The sequence below is a fragment of the Tachypleus tridentatus genome, chromosome 6 (genome assembly GCF_004210375.1).
Source record: "Tachypleus tridentatus isolate NWPU-2018 chromosome 6, ASM421037v1, whole genome shotgun sequence".
NCBI lineage: Eukaryota > Metazoa > Arthropoda > Merostomata > Xiphosura > Limulidae > Tachypleus > Tachypleus tridentatus.
In genome coordinates, this window is record NC_134830.1 from 125,984,354 (window position 1) to 125,990,353 (window position 6,000).

Below are 6,000 nucleotides of genomic sequence, written 5' to 3' on the forward strand. Positions count from 1 at the left end.
TGGTTGCTGTCGATGTTGGTTTGAAATTCTTCGTTTGTTGTACAGAACTGTTCATTTGATCTTGAGGCGTCACACTTATTGTTATCTAGAGTTACAGTCTGAGTGCTTAGTGATCGTAAACTGTAGAAGTCTGTTTCGGTAATCTTGCTTGTAGATTGTTTCTTCAGCTGTGTTATATCGATGACTGGATTTTGTGAGTCGTAAGTTGGTGGAGTATTTTGTGTTTGAATGGCGTGTTTGGGTATCCTTGGCTTGAATGAGCAACAGCGACGACTTTGGGCACTGAAATGGAATAAATGGTAATAGCATCAGTTGCGTAAAACGCAGACGGCACTGTGCTTCGAAGTAGTTACTATCTTCATAAATTTGGTAGATTGATTGAAATTTTTGGAGAAAATTCTGTGTACTATGTATATCTCGATCTTGCTGTGGCTTTCCAGGGAATGTTTGAATTCTGTGGGATGAAGTCCTTTGAGAAAAACAGAGAACCTGTCGGTGTGGGTCTAACTGACTTTGACTTGTGCCCTCCAGTGCTTGCATACGTGTGATAAGTCTCCTGGTGTAGAATGATGGAAAAGAATACCACTTCGGCGTGTTTTTCGAATTCTGGAATGGTCGATGATTGCACCAGGCTGAGCCTCACCAATAAACGTGGCGATATGTGACGCTGAGAGTGCGTAGAGAGAGGTCGACTAACGGCAGGATAAGTGAAGTAGGTTCACGCAATGAAAACATCATGTTAGCAGAGAGATAAACATGGTCCAGCTGGCTTGGTGTCTTTGCTGGGAATCACAAAATGTGTCGGAAAAGTAATAACTCATAAATGGCCTGTATGGGGATCGAACCCACGACCTTCGCGTTATTAGCACGACGCTCTAACCAACTGAGCTAACAGGCCAATGAATCCAAAACATCTGGCAATATGGAAAATATTTCTTTCTTTTCATTAGCAGCAACAAACTTACAAGCAGTCCTGAATAACTTAGAAGAATACTGCCAGAATGTCAAAATAAAGATAAAAATTCTGAAAATCCAACTAATACTATTCGCCAGAGAAAGAATACTGAAACAATACTAGACGAAAGTTACACATGATCGGATCACTTTGACGGACTGCTCCCTCGGTTAAATATTTAGGATTAACTTACGACATCAACTTAACGTGGATACAGCATACTAACAATATCCTAACTAGAATCTGGGAAAGAGCAAATTTGGCTAGAAGCATATTCGGTTAAAATCAAGGCACATTAACAAATAATATAATAAAATCTACAAAAAATACATAATACCCATAATAGAATACACATGTCCAGCCTGGATAAACATATCACAAAAACAATTACACAAACTAGGAAAAATACAAAATTCAATCTTAACCTCAGCTTATAAAGTACCCCTCGTACTTCGTCCACATTCATGCACAAGTATGCAAACACAGACAGAATTTTCGACAGGCTCTTCCATAGTGCACTGAATTATTTTAATAAGAATTGACATAAAAATTTTTTATTGTGGGATCTTGACAGATACTACGTACGTGATGAACATAGTCCTCAGCATCTCTCTCCAATAAATACATATTTAAGAAATATAAATGAAGCTGATCACCAAGCACTTGACGATTAGAATTAGTATAATATTCGTAGCTTTATTTCCTTTCTTTACTTTTTTTTTTTTCTTATTTTATTAAATATTTCAGAATATAAATAGATTTAAAAAATTAAAAGTAATAACGAAAAGTATAAAAACAGAAAATCAAAAAAAATAATTCATAATGTCAAAAAAATAGCATCTCAAGGCAATGTTCATATATTGCCTTGAAAAGGGCCGGAGTACTGTGGGTTACTCTGGCCCTAAATCACTCCAACGAAAATATAGTAGTAGTCGACATTAAAGTTAGGGATGGAAGAAGAGGTCATTTGCAACGGACCCTCCTGGGTATCTGAAATCCAACATACCCAAATACCCACAAAGAAGAAGTTGTCGGCAAGTGATATTCTCGGCAAACGGGTTGTCGCCGAGCCATCTGTCGATTAGTACTGTTATCGTTGAATTGAGTGTCGCTCATGTTGGCTATGGCTCGGTCGACAGTGAATAGTTTGTGTTATGTATTTTCGTTTTCCTATGTTAAAGGCGTTTCTTTGGTGTAAATATATATCTGTATTTGTGGATTATTTTATCATCTGAAAGTCTTTTGTTTTTCTTCGTGTGTATGAAGCCAGCATGTATATTCAAGTTTTTCTTTTGTATCTTTTAATACTTCGAGTCCCGGTCGCACCAAACATGCTCGCCCTTTAAGCTGTAGAGGCGTTATAATGTGACGGTCAATCCCATTATTCGTTGGTAAAAGTGTAGCCCAAGAGTTGGCGGTCGGGGATGATGACAAGTTGTCTTCCCTCTAGTCTTATACTGCTAAATTAGGGACGGCTAGCACAGATAGCCCTTGAGTAGTTTTGCGCGAAATTCAAAAAATAACAAATAAATAACTTTTAATGCTTTCAAATATCACTGCTATTATGTTTATCATGAAAGATCTTTTCATTGTGCGTTGTACTACATTACATCATAGATAAAGAGATTTATTTTCTTGTATTTAAATGTGGTTTTTAGTTTAAAGTTTGTGCTATTGATCATTCTTTGGAACAAGAAGCATTTAGTGTTTCTTGACCACGTAAGGTCAGTAGATTTTAAAGTCGAAATTAGTAGGAAGAAGTATAATATGTAGACACATTATTCATTTCCTACTTTTGTATTTTAATGTTGGAATTTTCAAAGCTTTTGTGTAGTCTGATTCTAAGCACTTTTGTATAAACACGGTATGAAAACTACTTAGTTTCCTTCTAGTTGCCTTTGATGTTTAAAAACTCAAGGTCAGTCACATCAATTGACACGTTTTTTTTCATAAATTTAATAAGTAGTGGTTATAATATTATTTACAAACTACATTTGTACTATATCACAGATAGGATAGAGAAAAGTGGAACTTTCCCTCATTTGTTTTCAGTGGCGTGTGATCTGACAAACGTTTCTAACAACGTACTCATGCATTTAATTTGTTGGCTGGAATGGTTCTCGGTTTAACACCATTATTTAATTATTTCCAAGAGTCGTGTTCTTTTACATTTTCCGCTTCTTCGAAGTTGATTGGTGGTATGCCTCTAATATCTTTGCTTATATGTCTCTCGTTCTTTTTTTTTTTTTTTCTGGAGCCATACATTGTTTTATTTAATTCTCTGCATTTCTCCAAAATGTCTAATCTGTCGTTTATTTTGTCTCATTTCTTGCCTCTGATTGCGTTCATTAGCGGTTTTATCCATTTTTTTGTATCTCTTTATCCTCTGTGCTCTCTCCATTAGATTATTTTTTCCTTTTATTTTTCGGTCTCAATCCTTTTTTCATTTCAACCAATCTAACTAATAATGTCTTATTTTCCTTTTTCCGACGATCTTTCCTTCTTTTCTAAAGTATTTCTTTTAACTTGTTTTCTTGTGACAGTGAAAAAAAATTTTACGCGTCTTATTTTTTTTCGGTAACGTTGATAATGTTACTTAGTTCTTCAGATCTTTTATTTCATTCTAAGTGCTTCATATCTGTTTTCTAGAATTAAATGAAAAGTATTGTTATACTATTCAAGCACATAATTGTCCATTAGTATTGTTTTCATTCTTCCACAATATACGTAACATGCAGAAAAGAAAACTATATAAAAACAAGGAAAAGCACTAAAATAAACGAATCATGATAAATCCGTTACACCTTTCGAAACAGGCACGCCATTTAACAAAATTTAATCAAAGTTTATTATCAATAGAGTTGTGGCATATTTCTTTCGCGCCACACGTGAAGTACTTGTGAAATATATAGGCTTTCTAATAGCCTTGATGTCGTAAACAAATTAAAAGTTTTAAAATTTGTATTAAAATAGTACAAAAGTATTTACCAGATAATATTAAAATGTCTATTTTAAAAGGTAAAATATATCATCGTAAACATTTTGAAAAATAGCTCTGAAGTGTTTTCTATTATTTGAGGTTTCAAGAAGACAAAAATAAATTAATTATAACAGAGCAGTATAGTGAGATTCTAAACATCTCTTTACTATAAGGCATACGAAGGGTTAGCTACTCAAATTACTAGGGTAGTTGATACTACATGAGTGTCACTGTGACGTAATAAAAATTTGAAGTAGCAATTTATCAGGTCATTCTATAAATAATGTCCGAAAATTTAATACACAAAATGCATCATCATTTCTGTCTTTGTAAACGTCTTTAACGACGAAAATATGTTGCAGGACGAATATTAAAATGTTCAGGCAAATATAAAATCTAACTCAACACATTAAACGAATAAACCTTTGTGAAGATGGATGCAAAGAGCAGGGAACTGCAAATCCAGCACGTCGGCACATTAATACAGATGTCTATAGTTTAAGAAAATTTACATACTTAATGATGGGCCTCTTTTCAGTGTTGGGATCAACAGATGCAATGAAACTGAATTTTGCTGTAGGGGAGAAGCGAAAGTACTCGGTAAAACCCCCTTTCAGGTCCAGGGCTCCGAATAAAAATGCCCTGACCGTGCCCGAAAGCAACCTGTAGGAGAAAAGATACACGGATGTTAACGTAAAATAGCTGTGGTATAGAGGAAACAACACAGATTAGTGTTAGAAGAGACTTGACGTTTGTAGGAAGTCGATAAGGTTAGATTCAAGAAAACCGACATTGGTATTTTTGCTTGGTGTGATCATTATCAACCTACTGTGCGATAATGGTCTCAGGTTATCTGGAAGACCGTGTGCGTGACGTAGCTGGTACAGATGGCTGGATTTCTTGCGGATGTTTGCAAGAGGCTCTGGTGAATCGCTTGTTGTCTTCTTTTCTCTGGATTGCTTGATGGTTGCTGTCGATGTTGGTTTGAAATTCTTCGTTTGTTGTACAGAACTGTTCATTTGATCTTGAGGCGTCACACTTATTGTTATCTAGAGTTACAGTCTGAGTGCTTAGTGATCGTAAACTGTAGAAGTCTGTTTCGGTAATCTTGCTTGTAGATTGTTTCTTCAGCTGTGTTATATCGATGACTGGATTTTGTGAGTCGTAAGTTGGTGGAGTATTTTGTGTTTGAATGGCGTGTTTGGGTATCCTTGGCTTGAATGAGCAACAGCGACGACTTTGGGCACTGAAATGGAATAAATGGTAATAGCATCAGTTGCGTAAAACGCAGACGGCACTGTGCTTCGAAGTAGTTACTATCTTCATAAATTTGGTAGATTGATTGAAATTTTTGGAGAAAATTCTGTGTACTATGTATATCTCGATCTTGCTGTGGCTTTCCAGGGAATGTTTGAATTCTGTGGGATGAAATCCTTTGAGAAAACAGAGAACCTGTCGGTGTGGGTCTAACTGACTTTGACTTGTGCCCTCCAGTGCTTGCATACGTGTGATAAGTCTCCTGGTGTAGAATGATGGAAAAGAATACCTCTTCGGCGTGTTTTTCGAATTCTGGAATGGTCGATGATTGCACCAGGCTGAGCCTCACCAATAAACGTGGCGATATGTGACGCTGAGAGTGCGTAGAGAGAGGTCGACTAACGGCAGGATAAGTGAAGTAGGTTCACGCAATGAAAACATCATGTTAGCAGAGAGATAAACATGGTCCAGCTGGCTTGGTGTCTTTGCTGGGAATCACAAAATGTGTCGGAAAAGTAATAACTCATAAATGGCCTGTATGGGGATCGAACCCACGACCTTCGCGTTATTAGCACGACGCTCTAACCAACTGAGCTAACAGGCCAATGAATCCAAAACATCTGGCAATATGGAAAATATTTCTTTCTTTTCATTAGCAGCAACAAACTTACAAGCAGTCCTGAATAACTTAGAAGAATACTGCCAGAATGTCAAAATAAAGATAAAAATTCTGAAAATCCAACTAATACTATTCGCCAGAGAAAGAATACTGAAACAATACTAGACGAAAGTTACACATGATCGGATC

At 36.2% G+C, this 6,000-nt stretch overlaps 2 non-coding genes across 2 annotated transcripts; both read right to left on the reverse strand.

Moving 5' to 3' along the window:
• Window positions 1–824: 824 nt before the first annotated feature.
• On the reverse strand, window positions 825–898 carry TRNAI-AAU (transfer RNA isoleucine (anticodon AAU)). The gene has a single exon. It is a non-coding gene; the product is annotated as a tRNA-Ile (tRNA).
• Window positions 899–5,722: 4,824 nt separating this feature from the next.
• TRNAI-AAU (transfer RNA isoleucine (anticodon AAU)) lies at window positions 5,723–5,796 on the reverse strand. Its single transcript has one exon. It is a non-coding gene; the product is annotated as a tRNA-Ile (tRNA).
• Between the last annotated feature and the right edge of the window lie 204 nt (window positions 5,797–6,000).